Raw genomic sequence first — 19,713 nt, 5'->3', positions numbered from 1 at the left:
ATTGATATGCTTGTGGGTGTGATATTATTATTTATTAATATAAAATTAAATAAGTCAAACTCAAACAATTTTTTCATTATTTGTGTTGGGACAATAATAAGTACTTGACCAGGGAAACATTGGAACATACTTTTTCCCCGTTAATGGGTGTACTAGTCGGTGATTTAAAAAAAAGAAAAGAAATATTAGTCTTAAGCGCCACACAACTCAAATTATTAAAAAAAGGTGGTTTAAAATTATCAAAATACTCCCATGTTTCATACGCCTCCGGTCCTTATTATAAGACCCAATTTGACTTTTTATTTGGTCCTAATTATAAGACCCAATCCATTTTCTCTCTTATATTATGTATTTTTTTTCCAAGATAATCCTTCTAATAATGATAGTTTTAGCCAATATACTTAATTAGCAAAGATATTTTAGGAATAACAACACTTATTTATTATAAATAACCAACTTAACTTACTTCCTTAATCTCCTCAAATAAGTCAATTGGGTCTTATAATTAGGACCGGGGAGTATCATTTAATTATAAATGGTTCATGTCATAGAAATATCTAAGAATCAAACACAACCACCCACTCACCCCCCCCCCCAAGACAAAAACAAAGACCAAAAAAAAAAGGGAAGGATCCCCGTTGCTCTCAACCACCGTAAGGACTAAGGATGATAACTCTTTTTTTTTTTTTTGGGGTTGTGACCATGCAAAAGAATCGTACTTGGTTCCGCATAAAAACCATTGACAATATTCGAAGTTCTTAATAAGTGGGATCATATTCGAACTAGGGTCCAAAACAAAAAAGAAAGGATCACATTCGAACAAGTTTAGCACTAGCTGAACCGGTGAATCCAATAATTTTTTTAAATAAACCAAAACAACTAGCATTAGCTGAACGCAATGATTTTGTTTTTTTTACTAGAAACTGCCAGAACGAGTCTTGGCATGGAACAATAATAGAATTGAGATTCATTGACCAGAATGATGCACGGGGATTAGATTCTTATTTTACAAAATGGTTAATGTTCAAATATTAAAAACTATTCACAACAAATATTTCCGATTAGCTTCTTGCGAGCAAGAAATAAATTCTTTCTCCGTCCCCGATGTTTTTATGTTTGGAAAATGCCGAGTAATTACCATAACCACGATGTCTCTAACGTTAATATCAAACAATAGGTCCGTTTGCACCGGCGATTAGAAAAGTAGCTTTTGAAAAGTGAAGTTGGTAAAAGTTAAATTAGATAAGCTAAAATGTGATTGGATTGGAGTTCAGAGAAACTAGTTTGAAAAATGAAATTGATAAAAAGTTGTTTGGGTTATGATTAGGTAAAAGTAAGTTTGTTTATAAAATTATCAAAATAGCTATGAGTTTTAATAAATAATAAACATTATTAAAAAATAATTTTTCCAAATTATTTATAAGCTCATGTTGATCTCATATATTTTCTTTTATTATTTGTTATTTATTATAAGGATATATTTGAAAATAAAAATATATTTCTAGGAGTATATTTAAAAACGAAAGTATATTTTTAACTTATTTATTACTTTCAACTAATTTTAATTGATTTTTTGTTATCTACAAATTAGTTATTTGAGGCTTATAATAAGAAACAAGAGGGTGTTTGGCTCCTTTAAAAAGTGCTTTAAAAAAATACTTTTTCTCAAATCAAGATAAACTCTTTCATATATTTACTTCGTATATTATAAAAGCATTTTTAAAATCATGATTTTAACTCTATCCAAACACCCCCAAATAAAATAATAAATTTCTTATTCTCTCTCTATGTTTCAAAAGTTATAAGTCATAAGCTATAAATTATAAATTGTTAATTTTAGCTTATAATTTATTGTAGCTTTTCATACAAAAACCAAATTGTTCAATTGCTAAGCCAAACAGCACAAATTCTTCAATTGGGCTTATGCTTTTTTAAAAAAATCCTTGTTGCCCTCCCAACGCTTGGCCAAACAGGCCGAATATCTAATTAGATAATGCTGTAATTGTCTATTACCATTGGCGTATGAACAGTCATGCAATCAATCCTCAGAATTTTTAACACTCACCTTTCCTCCAGCAAGTTTGCGCATTTTGACGTTACAAAAGGCGGGGGTAAGTAGAGCCGTAGCGGTAATTCAACTTTGCGTCTATACAAAGAAATTTGGTAAAACCAACTTCAGTTTGTAAGTTTCCTAGTAGAGCAAGAAGGGAGGGCGTAACAATGACCGTTTATTTAGAAAGCAGCAATAATCTTCTCTTCACAGGATCCTTGCTACAATCGAACATTGCAAGAAAGAGAACTCCTCTAAAATATACATAAACAGATAACCCAATTTCTTTCGCTAAATTTGAGTCAAAACTTGCCCTTCCCACATCATCACAAGTCACCAAAAATCTGAATGGACGATCATGAATGCTATACGAGGTAAACTTGTCCACATACTTTTGCTTGAATTGAAAACCCAAACAATCAACGGTTTATTGATTGCTTGATTTATATTTCATCATCGCAGGGCATTGACGAAGGCCAACAATGAATCAACGTCTCTCTTCTCAGAAGGATATTTAATTGGCCGAGAAGAATGTTTTGGGAAGAACAGTATCGTGGGAAAGCTTCCTAGATCCAATTGTTGTTTTGCAAAATCCTTGTGCTCTCCATCTGATCTGAACTTACCAACCTTAATCCCTGATCCTTCTAGCTTATCAGCCAAGTCAACATAAGATTCCTCCATGGCCTGTCAAAATTCGGGAAAAAAAACTATCAGGTGATGAATGCTTCATTCTAATTTCTAAAACAACCCGTGTAAGATAGATTTTAATATAATGGAATGTTTTGGGAACAAAGTATACCTGGCAGAAGGGGCACCATGGTGCATAAAGCACAACAAGCCATGGCTCTTTTCGGTTCTCCAATTTGACCAGATTCTCAATTCCAGTCCTGCTCAAGTTGACCACACTCTGGGAGTTAAAAATGTCACCCACCGTGGCATTTGCATGGGCAGTGCCATTTTCATTCCCACCATGGTGGGCAGCATCTTCCTGTGTTTGATATTTCCTTTGTGAAGACCACACTCCTTGGCTTTGGCATCTTCCCACCACCATCTTCCCTCCCTTTCATGTTGCCCGGGTAAAACTGGCCTTGTGCATGGCTCACAACCAATTGAAACGTATCCTTGTGAATGCAATGCATTAACAGGCACATTCATGGTCCTAAGGAAGTTCCATATGTCATGACCTTTCACGTTAGCCACTGGGTTCCACTTTACCAGGCTACCGATTCCACCATCCAGACCTTCGAAAACTGGATCAACCTGAACAACAGGGATCTCGGACCTTGTTCCGGGAGATTGATCTTTCCTCTGCCCAGTGATCCATGCCCTGAGGCCCTTAAGGGCCCTCCTCAAGGGTCTTACTTTCCTCACTCGGCAGCACTCTTGGTGCCCATCCTCATAGAATGAGAAGAGTCCCTTACTTCTTACTAATGCCTGAACCTCAACGGCATCAGGGAACATGTACTCGATATGAATATATAATGCTTCTCAACTGCATCAAAGAGCCTATAAGTTTCTGGGTTTAGTCTCCCGGTATCCAGACTGAACACCCTAAAGGGGCGACCCGTTAAATGGGCGTACTCAATTAAAGCTACGTCTTCAGCACCACTGCAAAGCAAAGCTTATCATTACAATCTAGATAAAAGATTGGGAGATTCTGTAATTACATGGATTTATAGCATCTGCGGGGTTCAAACAGTAACCACATATTTGTTTGGAAACAGAAGACAAGATATGGATCTTAGGTAGATATGAAACTACTTCATGGAAAAGAGATAAATCATTCACCAAGAAAAAGTTGCGCATTTTTATCTCAATTTTGACTAAGATCAGTTGTTGTCAGTAGAATTTAGATCGCAAGAAAGAATTTTTATTAGCGTGGCTACTTCAACAAGGTAGCAAGTTTGGACTTTAACTGTCATGAAAGATAACGTATAAAGTTAATTTTCAGAAGGAATTGACATGATCAGAGCGCAGAACAAAAAACGACATTATTCATCAAGAGACGGACAATTTTTGGAAAAGTCACACTTGAAAGGATCGTAATAGCTACCTGAAAGCAATAGCTATATCGTTGCCAAATTGTTCCAAGGCCTTATCCATTATCTCAAGAGGGGAAGCATTTTCAAGGTCTGAAGCCAATTGCTCATAATCTAACTCTACTTGCTCATCTACCTCTGCTCTGCAAATCACGCAGAGAAAATCGTCAGCACATTCAAATTGGTTAAAGCTGGTTTCCACAAGCAATCATCTCCCGTAAAGAATAAAATTTTCATTGAAAATTACGAATAAATTTACACCACAAGACAAGTACCAGGAGCAAAGGTAGCTGCTGCTAGGGGCACAACTGAATCCTTCCGTTGAGGTTCAGCGCATACGGGTTTCACCAGGCCGTGCCTGTGCGACAAATTCACAGCACCGGATGAAGCATGTGGTTTATCCAAAATATGAAAGGAGCCAAATTGCGAGGCTGAAAATGAAAATTAACGCATTAGAACCCAACATTACGCATCTAACCTATAAAAACTTACAACACTAAGGAGCGATTGATTCCGAAAATGACGAAAAATGATTCAAACCTTTAAGGTCAGAGGAAGAACTGAAACGCGGGAAACTGGAATTAGAAACCGCGGTTGAAGAAGAAGAGGTAACAGCAAGCGCCATGATTAGAGACCTTTGGAATCTAAAGCAACTAATTGCAATTAGTGTTCTTGGCAATGAGCGGCAAGGGCGGGTGTCTATAAAAAGGAGGAGGAGAGCAAACTCGGCCAAGAGGAAGTTTGAGGTTCATTGAACCTGGACGCAATTTTGGGATAGATGCTTGCGCTCACGTGGCGATGGGGCATTGGTTGAGAGGAAACCCATGGCTCATGGCTTCCGTCAGGTCAGGTCAGGCGGCGAGGTTTGAGGCTGCAAGAGCCGCTCTCTCGTTTCCCGGATTCTTCTACGGTGCTGCACCCTCCTTTATTAATCAGATGTTGATTGATTGATGATTGATGATAATTTTTTAATGTTAGAGAGAATTATTAAGAATGATTTCTTTTTGGGAATAAGATGAAGAGTTAAATAATATTATACGTGACTATAATTTGAAAAACCCTCCCTCATGTTCTTAACCTGATGAGTGAAGTATTCTATTTTATTTTAAATATAATATCTTAATTTATTTTTGTTAAATAAAATTTATCATATTTATCATATTTATTATTTTAAACTAATTTATTTAACTTATAAATGGACATAAAATTTAATGTTATATATTATCTTCCATTCTTAATATAAGAGCTATTTTGACTTTTAATTTAGTTTTAAATATAATACATAATCAATTTTGTCTCTTATATATATATATTTTAAGGTAGCCTTTAGAATTGTTGCATATGTTAAAAGTTTTGTAGTAGTGCTATCTAATATGTTTGATTAGTAAAGATATTTTAGAAAAGACAATACTTATTTATTATAAATAACTAACTTAACTAACTTTATTAATCTGTTCAAATTAGTCAGCCAACTCTTATATTAAAGTTTCGAGATAATATTATTTTAGAAATGTTACATTTATTAATCTATTCAAATTAATTAAATAGTTGTAATATTAAAAATTAAATGTTAGTAGTATAACATTAGCCAAGAGGAGGTAATTTTATGATAACAATAAATGAGAGTTAATTGTTATGTTAGAGATCAAGAGTGGCGAGAAATAATGATGGTTTTACCCCGATCCTAAATATAATAGCTAATTGACTAATTTGAATATATTAAAAAAATAAGTTAAGTTAGTTATTTATAATAAATAGGAATCAAATTTATTGACTAAAACTATCATTATTAAAAAAATTATTTTTAAAAAAATAATTAAAATATTATATTTAAAAAAAAAAAAATTAGTATATTAAAAAGTGATGGCAGTATAGGCCAAGTGTGGTTGTGTTGCAATCCATTTCATATATTTTTTTTGACTTTCTCCGTCCTTTTTGTTGGAAGCTTATGATCATCTTGTGGTTCAAAGAAGCACGGGTCGCCGACACCGACGGCCTCAAATTCTACGCTTTCCTTATTTCGCGTAATTCAAACTGATAGTTCATTTTTTTGGTGAAAATTGATAGTTAAGTTTTCCTCGTAGAGTAAAATGAATATGTTTTAGTATAAACAAGAGTTGGCGATAAATACGTATATTCAAGAACAAAATGGACAGAATTTAAAATGGAAGGAAGACGTGTGATGATCATTGAAAATCACTGGCCAAAAAAATCATTTGAAAATAAATGACAAAATAATTTGGCAAAATGACCTAATTTTGATAAATTTATTATTGAATAATATTTTTCCTAAGCACTGGCGACGGCGGCTGATGGTAAAAGTTTGTTTTTTTAATGCAAAGGTAGTTAGATTATTTCAAAAAAGTTAATTTCACAAAAATTTTATAAGCTTTATTAGAATTAGGCTATTTGGCGAGATCATTTTGTCATTTACTCATATATTTTTCTCCCCATCTAGAAGGAGAATAACCGCGAACAAGAATGAGGATAAAGAAAAAGCTTTTTTTTGTTTTTTTAAATGTAGATAATCTCATTTAAAATATTACTCCCTCTGTTCCTTATTATAAGAGACATTTGATGCTTATGGCTGTTCCTATATATAAGAGACACTTACAAGTTGTCTCTACTTTTTTTGTGTTGATTTACTATTTTACCCATATTTATTATCTCCAACTCACACTCTTTCTCCCTCCTCACACTTCTCTTTCTTTGAATAATTTAATTTTTCTCTCTCATACTCTCTCTTTATTAATGAGGGTATTTTTGGAAAAAAATTATACTTTTTACACATTAATTGTTCTTAACTAATTTTAACTGTTTTTTGATCAACGTATTTCGGTTATTTGTCTCTTATAATAAAACGGAGGGAGTATTATTACTAAATATAAGGGCTTTTCATTAGACAAAAAAGATTTAACCTTTGGAAAAACCCTCAGTTGAAAAGTACTAAAAATAAAAAAAAAAAAGAAGAGAAAAAAAAAACCCTTGAAGAGCCCAGAGGGCGGACAAAGACACTTGCACAAGCGACAAAATTCTTGTGTTTTTTTTTTGGTGATGAAAGCGACAAATTCTTAGATCCCCCAAAAACTCAACTCGCTCACAAGAGAACATGCCAGTAATTGCGATTCCATTCTCCCTTGTTGCTTTCAACTTTCCACTTGTTTTCCAAAAATATACTGGCTCTGGTTTTTATATGAGATTCTGTTTGATTTTTATTTTGATCCTAAATATAAGAGTTTAATCTATTTATTTCTCATATTTATTATTTTTTTCTAAGGTAGTCATTCTAATAATTATAGTTCTAGCCAATATAATTGATTAGTAAGGATATTTTAGGAAAAACAACACATATTTATTATAAATAACTAACTTAACTTCTTTCCTTAATCTCCACAAATTAGTCAATTGGATCTTATAATTAGGATTGGAGGTAGTATAAAATTCTTCTACTATTATATCTTCACATGATATATGTTGATTAGCTTATTCATTATATCATATCAATGGCAAATTATTGCCTTTAAGATTCCTAACACATTAACACCTATTAAGTTGTAGGGATATTTTAATTGTTGATATTTACTTACCCCATTCTTAATATCAGAACTAAATAAAAAGTTTATAAATATTAAAAAAATTAGTTAAACTGATTATTTGTAACAAATATATTAAACTATTCTCTTGAATTATGTGGATCGAAACAGCATCTTGATTGATATTCCCCTTATGCGCACAACCAACAGGTATACTTTACACACACAAAAAAATAAATTTAAGATGCAAAGTAAATTGAGATCCTATTGTTTAGAATTAAGGTGAATTCCTTATCCGGCTCCTATACTTAGAATCATAGGTAGTATTAATCTTTTTCTTGCACCACCGTGACCTTTCGTTTAAAAAAATAATAATTCCTTACATAGTAATTTGAAATTAATAACTTTTGATTTAGCATATAAGATTTACAATAAACAATTACAAATAGTGTGACTTGTTTTCAAGCATCCCCTTCTCAAATAATGTAACAAGAAAAGTGATCAAGATTCAAACGTTAGGAGTTCCAACTAAGCGTTATTTTTATTAATCGTTAATTGTCATTCCAACAACTGTCTTGGCCGCAAAATTACAATAATTATGTTGGGCGAGAAGAATGGTCATGTACAACTACAAAACTACCATAATATTTGGTGGCACAAAAAAAAAACTATTAAACATTTACCATTACATATTAAATGAATCAGATTCCTTAGAACAAATACGGGTCATAAGAAAAAGAAGAACCCAATAAGGAGGAATTTTAAATAAAAAAAAAAGGTTCTCGAGACAAACATTGATAGCGAAACAACTGTTCCAAAGATTCTATTTTAGTTGATCCCATAACAAGAAAAATCTGTTTTACACACATTCCTCCGATTCTAAATATAAAACTGTATATAAGAGTTTTATATTTAGGACTGAAAAAATACATTGATTGATTATTAGGAGAATCGCAAAAGAAGCTTAAGATTATTAAATCTCAAATTAGGTCTGGTCATAATACACGTTTTTGAAAAAATTCTTTATTTGTGATTTAGTTTGTGGATTCTCCCTTGATTATTTGATTAATATAATTAAATGCTGTTATAAAAATATTACCATGATGAACATTCATGTTGGTCACTTGCGTTTTTTTCTTCTTGTTTCCATTTTTTTTACGCTGAGAGTTAAAATATCAAGTAGATGGAATTAAAATTCCCCGATTGCAACCATTATTTATTGAAAATATATGTATTATCCTACAAATGAAGTTTGGTTTAGCGACTGAAGCCAAGTTCTTATAGGAATTTAAAAATCTAAATCAATGCTCTAAATTAAAAGCCATATGTATAAACTTTCTACCTTCTGTATCAGCTTTGACGCCTTGGATTACAACTATGATGATGCCCCGAAGACAAAGCAGAAAGCAGCTCCACAAGGGACTATGAAGAAACTGGAAAACTCTGTAAGGGTATTGGTTCACTTCACTCTGATTCAGAAACATCTGATGGTAATGGCTTTTGCCCCAGATCAGTAAAATTTACAGCATATACTTCTTCTACTCCTTGTTCAGGCATTCAGCCTCAATCATACTGTATCCATAGGATAACAACCAAGAACACGAAGAAAACTTGCAAATCCTGAAATAAAAAAATACGACCATTTAAGTTACAGATTAAGTTAATATAGTCACATTTCAAGACTGACAGGAACTAATTGCAGTTAAAAGTTACCACTTAAATCATTCAATGATTATGTTTTCTGTTTTACATAGATGGAGCACAAGAATTTAACATAGCAAAAAGTTACAGCTTTGCAGAGCTTTTTCAGCTGTCATGCTGATTGCTGATTCCTGATTCCTCAGCAACAACTTACCACATGCTTTTGGTTCAAGCATGATGAGCAGGAGAGAGTTTAATCTGTCAGTTTCTGTGATTGTGAATCTCTGGTTTAACCATAAACTTCGTCAAATGAACGCTACAACCTTGGAAGATAAGAGGCAGACAAAATTTATTCTCTACGTTATATGTTGTCAAGACATCCAGCACTTGCACATTAATACCCGAAAATAATGGAGGACATACAGGAGTAAATATAGATAATCTTGATCAATTAAAAGTCAAATATCCTCACCCAGGTTTAAGAGGGTGATAGGATTGCAAAGAGTAGACCACAAAGTAAATTTCATGGACAAGCTGAAAAGTTTTGGCAATTGGAATGGAATGTAGAAAAATGACAAGATTTGACATAATGATACAAGTCCCTACATGAAACCAAAAATGAATTCTGAGCCTCCAGGATATAAAGGCTGACCTGTAATTGTCCTAAAGCAAATTGTGCACGAGGTTCTGCCATAGAAGCTTCAAAGTCGATGTAGAAGAGGTAGTCAAAGTACCTGCCACCAAAAAAGTTGAATCATATACCAGAATCATTAGATCATATTCATAAAGTAAGACCAATGCCCAGTCTCTTAACACTTATTTCTTTCATATTTCTGAACCAAGTAGTTAGAAATATAATTTTTCCACCCAAGAGTAAACCCTTGTTATCGTTACAATCTAGTATTGAGTAAATAAAGTGACCTAATGATCTACAAATCATGAACTCCCTCAAATTCCTTCCATCTCAAGTTATATAGTCCACCTCATCCTCCCATTTTGTCTTCATAAAGGCTGGTCGGTTATGCATCACTAATCACTGCATCTGAACTCAAAATCTAAATACTTAATTCTACTGTCAAAAATCAAAATTATGGGGCAAAAATCTACTACTAACCTGGCTCTTCCTTGATTTGATGAATCATCAACCACCCTCAATGGACGTTGCAGCTGTGGACGACTCTCTATCTGAAATTACACCAGGAACATGTGTAACTGGAGTGAATGAGTGTTTCAAAACTGAAGCTCAAAATAGGAAAACCAGTTTTTATATGGCTCACCTTTGATAAATTAATGTCCCTCAAAGCAAAAACTGCCAAAGCTTTGAAAAGGACACCAGGACCTTCTTCCAGACTGAAAACAATACTAGTCTGAAGGGGAAGAAGTCATGATTCATCAGGAAGTTCGTATAAATGCACATATCAAAAACTAATTCTCTTACCTTATGTCTGTTCAGTTCCTGGAATTACAGGCTCCCTTGCAAGGATCAGAAAACGTGAAATATTATCATCATCATCCTAGATAGACGGCAAATTGTCAGCACTCAGTTCAATTTTGACCTCGCTACTACTAAACATGTTTTAATAAAAATTAGGAAAAACACAACTTTTAGTCCTTAAAGTTTTAGCGAATTAGCCATTTAGCCTTTGTGTTTAATTGGCATTAATCTGATCCCTATGGCAGTATGGCTTCAAAATATCAAATAAATGGTCCTCATGCTTTATAAGTCACAACTCAAAAATATACTTTCCGATTTATGATACATGCCACAATTTGATTATTCTGGTTGAGATATTTAAGTATTCCACAAACAATCAACAAATTTTATATCAAGATGATTCCGAAATTGAAAAATTCAATGGAGAAAAAGGATCAGCAAAAAAAAAAAGGGAGGCAAAATTAAGAAGAAATTGGGCTTCCTTTTCCCTGGTGCTTCAGTTCTTGAGAATATAAGCTTCCATGATGACAGGGAGAAAACGGAAGGATGATTAGGTATTGGCAAAACGGCACCAAAAAAATTGAAATAGAACGTTATAGTAGTTCCATAATTAAAATGTAAATGCTATGCCAAAGGATGAATGCCATGTTATCAACTTCCTTGCAGAACCCAACCCAATAGTGGGAAAATTATAATGTCTTGTTCATTCCAGATGGGCAAGTGTGATGATAGCTCGTTTTAAGAGATCACAAACAGCATGTAGAAAACAATTAAATAATTAAATCGCATCCAGTTAAATTATAAGCTAGAAACACAAACGATAGTTTTGAATATTTTCCATGAAGAGCCAACTGCCAAATCAAGTTCAAATGATATGGCATCTAATACACTTGTATGCAAAAAAAGCATGTTCTAATGTAAGAAAAGCATCCCTTCAGACCATACATTCTGGGAGCCTGCTCTTCCAAAACCTGTAAATAAAGTCTAACCTGGACATTTTCTGCAAGAATGTTTAGGCCATAAAGTTTGGCAGCTCTGGCACTTGCAATAGCTCCAGTGTCTCTAATTCCATTGGAGGCCACTGTCTGTTCAAGCATCCTAAGTGTTAGGTCATATTGTCCGATAATACGGGTAATTTTTGCTTTCAATGGCCCATAAAAAATTTTGGTATTGTACCCGAGCAGCCCCAGCTGTATCAGGTGAACCAACTTTGATAACATGTAAGTTGTTAAGCATCACCTCGCATTGAGCCAGAGCCTGCATGCCAGGGAAAAAATGCCTAAAAATTGAAATACCTATACTCGAGTATTTTGTTATCAACAGAAAAGGTAATCTCTTTTCACAATAAAATTGGCTGTTTAAAAGTCTGTGAACCATAGACCTTGTTTAGAAATGAAACACTGAGATTGGCAAGTATTTCAATTGAAAAATTACTATCACGCAGAAGAACAATGAAGAAACCTAATTGATCTAATCCAATAAACTGTACTACTTGATATAGCTGGGATCTTAAAGCATGAAACTAGGTGCCCCTACAGTGTGATCAAAATAGGAAGCATTATGCATGGTCAAGTCCCACTCTATCAAATGGAAAAGAAAGGGGGATATAGTGAAAATAACAGCTAACCTGAGGATGACTCACAACACGTTTGAGCTCCTCCGTTTTCACACCAGGCAAGCCTAAGAGGCAGTGATTAACTTGCAACTGCACCTCTCCAACAATGTGCAGCCTATGGCGAAGAAGCAAATCATAATTACGGTGGATGCTTCCACCAACAGAATTTTCAATGGGTAGAACAGCTTTATCCACTATCCATAACTCAACCTGCCTGAGAAAGGAATATAATATCAATACAACAACAGTGATTAGTAGGGTATCAATTAGAGAGATAGAGAAATAAGGAACAAGTATGAAAACCTTGAATGCAACTTCAAATTCATCACAAGGAACAGTCTCACATTTTGGATATGCCTTCAAAGCTGCATCCTCACTATATGCCCCAGGAAGACCCTAAATGAAGCATTTGCCAAGTTAGCAATGGTTGCAATAATGACATGGATCTTCTAATTGAAAAGGAATTAGCGAGCATAATATACATACCTGATATGCAACACGCACCTTTGATCCATCACTTGGAGAAGAAGAAACGTCATTAGCTGTCAATGGCTCTGCAAATAGAGTAATTCCATGATCATTCACAAGGTAAGCCACAACAAGGAAATTGTTCAAATCACTTATTGGTAGCACAGCATGTGTATACTGTATTCATTATTATACAATCATTTTGTTACTGTGCATGCATGCATGACTGCATGGTGATTAGTGAATTTAGATAATTAGGGCATAAAACTGTAGACTCACATGATTTCTAAACCTATTCATTTAACTTCAAAAATCAAGCTTGACGAAACCTGGCATAATCCAAATTACATATTACATGGAGAATACAATTGTAGTTAGCCAAAGTATCCCATAATCGATTGGTTGCATGGGCTCAAAGATTATAAAACTGAAATTTGCCACTGTGATCAAATTCATAACTTAAAACAACAATGAGCTGAGTTGATCCTATTGCATCTTGTCAAGAACTTTGACAGCAACTATGAGGAAAATCCAGATAGCATAACCATTATGACTCAGATTACCAAAATGAATCCACAAGCAATGTAAATGGTTTAAACATGAACAAAATTTAGTGTTGTACAACACACTAAATGTTTCGGATAAAGAATTTGTGTTGGTTGTGGCATGTATCTTTGTCTATCATATACAAGAAGAAAAAATAGCATCACAACAAGCTTTCTTTTTGGTTTAGTTTTCGCTTCCTTCTTAATTCCAAATACTTGATTCAACAGACGATGAAGGAACGTAGCAGAACAACAAAGAATAAGTGGGAGAGAGAGCACAAAGTTAAGAACATGAGGCATTAGGCCACCCCCCACCCACCCGGTTGGGGAAAAACAAAAACAGATTTTCAATATTCCTGTCCCTTAAAGTCCCATCTGCATGATTCAGATCTTCTTTTAGTCAGAAGGACTTTTCTTCCATCATCATATGTCAGTTATCAACAGATAAAGAGATGAGGAAAAAGTCATCAGCTGAGAGCATGCAAGAGGGTTGAAAGAAAACTACAATTAGTTATCTACGTGCAACATTATTACTCTTGCATGGGTTTTTGTCAATGATCACCTCAGTTCAAAAGATTATGCTGTTAAAAAAGGTGCAAACGAAGAATACCTCGCAATACCTTAGGCTAAAACTCAATGAGGGCAAGCGATGATAGAACCCCTGGTCAGTTGCTCATAAGGCTCTAATACCATATAGTACTTCAATTAAAAGTTTAAATTGTTCGGTGGAGGGCTATAAATAGTTTTACTATAATCAAACAATTTAAACCACAGGAAAGTCCTCGAATATCCTTATAAGAGAATTTAGAGGTTAAAATAAGTTCACTAGCAAAAGGAATCAGTTCAATGCTGGTACCATGCGAATATCCTATGGGCGAACATATTCATGCGATTAAACATGACATGCTTTGACGTCCTAAGGAATTCCTTCATTCAAGCACAAAATTATATGCAAAACGAAAACTATTTTTCACAATGGTCCCCAAATGTTAATTCCAGATATGCTGGCCAATATTCGTGGCTGTCCATGAAGAACGAGGAATCAGAAAAATCATTCTCTGCACGCCATTAAAGCTTGAAAATTGGAATTGCTAAAGCTCATTGTAGGAAACACCGAACAGATATAACTCACTAGGAAGCAGGTTTAAATCCTTGTGAACCCCTTGGAGTCATTTTCATGAGCCCCATCACTGGGCCCAGAAATTTAACCACCGGCATAGTTGGCTTCTCATCTTCAACAGGAGTCGTAGCTCTCTGAGCTAAAACAGCCAAACAACAGCATTCCCATTTGCGGCATTTCCCAAAGTCACCTCTCAAATTCACAATCTGTCCAGAATTACCCGAATGGGAATTTGCAACACCCAATTGAGTAGCTTGAGAACAACTCCAGATGGAAACACCCTTCAGAGCCATGAGAAAATTCAGCCTGCGAAGCCTTACAACAAGGTCCCAGGGAAGTCAGCAAAGTCTAAATCCATAAAAACGTCTGTAGTAGGTGAAGAATTAGTAGGTGAGATTCGGTAATTCTCAGCATGACATTGTCAAGGAATTGGAGAAGCAAGATAATGGTGGCGTTTGGACCCCACTTTAAGTAACGTAAGTCAGGAGGAACAAGTTTCTGGGAATTTGACAATGAGATCGAACATCGTTCCTGGGGATAAAAGAATAGAAATTTATTAGCAGGGGAGAGAAAAAATCAGGCAGATGAACAAAATGTAAGCTAGTCAGCCATACAAGTTTTCTTGAACGAGAAGAATGTAACGGGAGCTGTTTTGTGCTTTGGAGTGGGAGAGACAGACACACAAACAGATCGATGGAAGGCAAGAGGCAAGTAATGAATTTCAGTGGGGGAGGGAGAGTAATCTGAGTCGTTGAAACTAACTTAGAATGTTACTCACTCGATCCTTTTATTTCTATAAGATGTTTTGTTGTAATAAGGGATATTTTTCATTTTTCTCCCAACCAGATTCTTTTTGCCCAGTCCTAATCAATTAATGAAGACTTATTTCTAAACTATAATTAATGTTTTCTACAACTTCCTAGGAGCTAGGGGTAAAATGATTTGACTGTGAAAAATACGATACAACCATGGGGAAAAAAGTTTTAGGAGACTTCTTATAAAATTGAATTAGACAGAAGAGATATTTAATAATAAAAAGTTGTCTTAATCTGGCAAGAAAAATAAAAACTTGTTTTAAAAAAATTATACAAAATATTTTTTTGTTATGATTCATGCATTAATTATACCCTTCTCTAGGACTTGAATGCACAACTTATAATTAAAAAAAAGGCATTTAGTGTTTTTTTTTTTTTGACCGGAAAGGCATTTAGTGTTTGTTAGGCTACAAAATCTCCACATATATACACGTCGTGATTTATTGGGTAAGAATGGTTTGTTATGGTTTAATCTAAATTTTGGCCCAAAAAAAAGATATAACTTTCAATATATAAGTTATTCTAGCAAAATATATATAAATATATACTCCTATGATCATAGTCACTTTTAACATATTTCATATAACAAAAACCTTAAACTTTATTAATTTTAATTTAAAATTCAATAAATTTTAACTTTATCTTTATTTAATATATATTATACATCATATAAACAAAATCAACATCATAATAAATAAAAGGTAAAATTATATATCCATACAAAAAAAATTTCTTAATGCGCTATAAACAGGACAAAAAAATATTTTGTCTCTCTACCTTATAAATAGGACCAGAAGAGTAGTATGTAATTTTCTTTCTCACGAATAGTATCTCCAACAATTTAAATTATTCAATTATAGGATCTTTTAAAATACTACCTCCAGTTGTAATATAAAAGTTAGTTGACTAATTTGAGTAGATTAAAAAAATAAATTAAGTTAGTTATTTGTAAAAAAAAAAGTGTTATTTTTCATAAAATATCTTTGCTAGTCAAATTTATTGGCTAAAATTATCATTATTATAAGAACTATCTTAAAAAAAATATATTAGTATAAAAGATAAAGTGAATTGAAATCTTATATCTAGAATCAAAATAAAAATTAAATAATATTTTATATTAAGGATTAATATAATACTTTTTTCCCTCTCTCTAGAGAGAGAGCACAGGTCCAAAAGTATTAATTTGGAATGCACTAATTTCAGGAAAAACGGCGAGCTATAAATGGGGCTCCTCTGTCCAGCAACTAGCAACTTCCTTAGCATGTACTTATCTGATTCTATTTATAAAGTATTTTTAATATGTTTTATATAGACTGAAAAAAACTTTAAATTTTATTAGTTCTTATTTAAAATTTAATAACTTTTCAACTTTATCCTTATTTAATATACATTATACCTCATGTAAATCAAATTAACATAATAATAAATAAGAAATAAAATTGTACATCAATATAAAAAATTTCTCTTAGTATTCTATAAATAAGATAAAAAACATTTTCTTTTTTTATCCTATAAATAGGACTAGAGGAGTAGTACTATAAAGGATAAACTGAATAAAAACCATAATTTTTTTAAGTATGCCCAACGACAAATTTTGCCAATGTTTTATTCAGCGAGGAGTCGAATGGCTGGCGAGAATGGACAAGGATAAATTCTTTAAAAGAAAATTAAGAGCATTTTAATAGATATACACTAAGTATATTTAGAGTCAAAAGACTTTTTTTTTAAAAAAAAAAAACTTTTAATGGGCAAAAGAACCTTTTAGAACGAAATCTGACGTTGAAGATAATTCATTAAAGTAGAGTATTTCTATATTCGCCGCGACACGCATCTACATATGTTTTCAAAATTATTTTATGTAATTATTAAAACAAATTTTTTTTAATTGGAAAACAACTTTTGTTAAACCATTCCAGATGTGCTTGCAAAAACCTCGTTGGTAAGTTCAGCATATGAAAATGTATCGGCTAAATAAACTATTACTCCCTCCCGTAATCGTTATAATTTTCAAATAACTAATTTATGAATAATAAATAATTAGTTAAAGTTAGTTAAAAATAATAAATAAGTTAGAAATATACTTTTGTTTTTAAATATACCTTTATAATAAATAAGAAAAACGATAAAAAAATGTGTAAAAAATATTATAAGAAAGAAATAATTAAGGACAATATTTAAAATATATATATTAAATATTAAAACAAATCTAAATTAAAACTTATAAAATAGACCAAATTTAAAGCTTATAAATAGCACAGGAGTGAATATTATTATTGTTGTTGTTATAACTCAAGTCACATATTTTTTATTGATGAAATAAAAAATATAACTTATAAGTTGCACGAGCTTGACCCTTTTTGAAGCTTTTTAATCCTTAGCTTGAAATTTTTTTTCCCTTTTCCATGTAATACATATGTTAGGCAAAATAACTTGCTGGTGATAATCGCACTGAATGCCTACTCTGAACCGGAAAAAAAAATTGCACTGAATAAAATGCACTTGATTCCATTAAACAAAATTGATTGTTTGGAACCATACACCTCAAGTTAAGTTAGAAAAGTTATATATATATATATTAAAAAAAAAAAGTATGAACGAAACCATCTCAATTAGACAACACACGTCACAATGCTAAAGTAATGCATGACTTGTGAGATTCAGTTCCCCAAAAAAATGACAATAACGTGCCGTTCTCCAAATTTGCTAGTGGTGGTAGGTAAGGGATGTGGCTCACCATAGAAAAAGAACAGAAATATTATATTCCTCCGTGCAAAGCGTAGAAATTAATTAACTAATTTAAATAAATTAAAATTATTATTTAAATTAGTCAACATAATACTTTTTTTCTAAAAACCCTAAATATTTTTTTTAATTCTTTCCCTCTTCTCATATTTGATTATTACTAAGAGAATATCAATAAAATTAATTTTAAAAAATTAATAAATATATAAAATAGGTTTTACATATAAGACTAATATCAACTCCCTAATTATCCACGGGTGCTTTCTTTGAATTGTCTAATAATATATATGTGTGTGTGTATGTATATTCTATGAAGGTGGGTTAAAATATTAAAATAAATACATTTTTATGTTGATGTAAAATTATATGTTCACCTAAAAAATTTAATGATGTACTAACTTCTAAATAGAATTAAAAATAAAATCCACCCTATCAGAGTCACGAATAAAAATATATGAGAAATATTATTTGAAAGGGTGGCTCTTTTTTTTATCCTGTCGTTTTGTTTGTAACCTGGTTCAAATCCTCTCGAGGTTGCTTATATTTGTTTGTTTTATTAATGCTGAGCAATAGTAATTAACAATGATGGTCTGGAGATGGCGATCTACTTAAAGTGTTAATGATGGGCCTAATCATGCATTTTATGCAAGGGAATGATGAAAAGTGAATTTTTACAATGGAGGGATTCAAATCAACCCAATGAACCTTTCAATATTAGAAAAGCAAAGAAGTCTAATTCAAGAAATGGACACCTCACAAGTGTCTCTCACATTAGCTTCATGATTTTAGATTGATGGGTTCAACGAAAATGCCATATTTCCCACATTTGCTATTGGGACGTGACTCGTACTTCATTTTCTCCCTTTTCATATTAATAATCCTATCTTAAATTTTAATAACTTTTCAACTTTATTTATATTCAATATACACTTTACCAAAGTAAAAAGTTTACACAAAAATAAATGGATGACAAGAGTGTACATGCAAATAAAAATATTTAATTATGTGACTCGGAAATATGGAAAAAAAATTCTTTTTTTGTCTTATAGATAGGGCTAAAAAAATATAGGATATGATAGTTTGAAAATTACAGTATTATTCAAAACGGGAACGGCAAGTATCATTGTAAGTTTTCGTGTAGATTGGTATAGGGTTTAAAGCAAAGCTCACCATTTACACGTCGCGAATGATGAGTTGCCAAGATATTTGAAGTTTAAGTGTTCTGCTTCGAGATCATTTTGGATATCTAAACGGACAAAAGAGTGGGTTGAGTGTCTTGTGATGTGCGGCAACCTTAAAATAGTTGAAAGGTTCACCTACATCATCCACTTGGCAATTAAAAAGGATCAATCACCTCATAGCCTCTCAGAGGAATCAAATTACACTCATTACGTTTCTCCTCTAACAAGATAAATGACCTGTTTTATACAAATCAAAACTAATTACTCCTCTAATTCTAAATACTCCTCCGGTCCTTATTATAAGACCCCATTTGACTTTTTATTTGGTCCTAATTATAAGACCCCAATCCATTTTGTCTCTTATATTTATGCATTTTTTTTCCAAGATAATCCTTCTAATAATGATAGTTTTAGCCAATATACTTAATTAGCAAGGATATTTTAGGAATGACAACACTTATTTATTATAAATAACCAACTTAACTTACTTCCTTAATCTCCTCAATAAGTCAATTGGGTCTTATAATTA

General features: G+C 32.6%; 2 pseudogenes; both read right to left on the bottom strand.

Annotated features, from left to right (window-relative positions):
* Positions 1–2,027: 2,027 nt before the first annotated feature.
* Positions 2,028–4,779, bottom strand: LOC114739031 (5'-adenylylsulfate reductase 3, chloroplastic-like; annotated as a pseudogene).
* Positions 4,780–9,185: 4,406 nt separating this feature from the next.
* LOC114739030 (arogenate dehydratase/prephenate dehydratase 1, chloroplastic-like) lies at positions 9,186–14,739 on the bottom strand (annotated as a pseudogene).
* Positions 14,740–19,713: the final 4,974 nt, after the last annotated feature.

The sequence above is a fragment of the Neltuma alba genome, unplaced genomic scaffold (assembly GCF_004799145.2).
Source record: "Neltuma alba isolate B1F8T4 unplaced genomic scaffold, ASM479914v2 tig00013745_pilon, whole genome shotgun sequence".
Lineage (NCBI taxonomy): Eukaryota > Viridiplantae > Streptophyta > Magnoliopsida > Fabales > Fabaceae > Neltuma > Neltuma alba.
The sequence above is the reverse complement of the archived record's forward strand: the minus strand, read 5'-3'. Positions and strand labels throughout refer to the sequence as shown.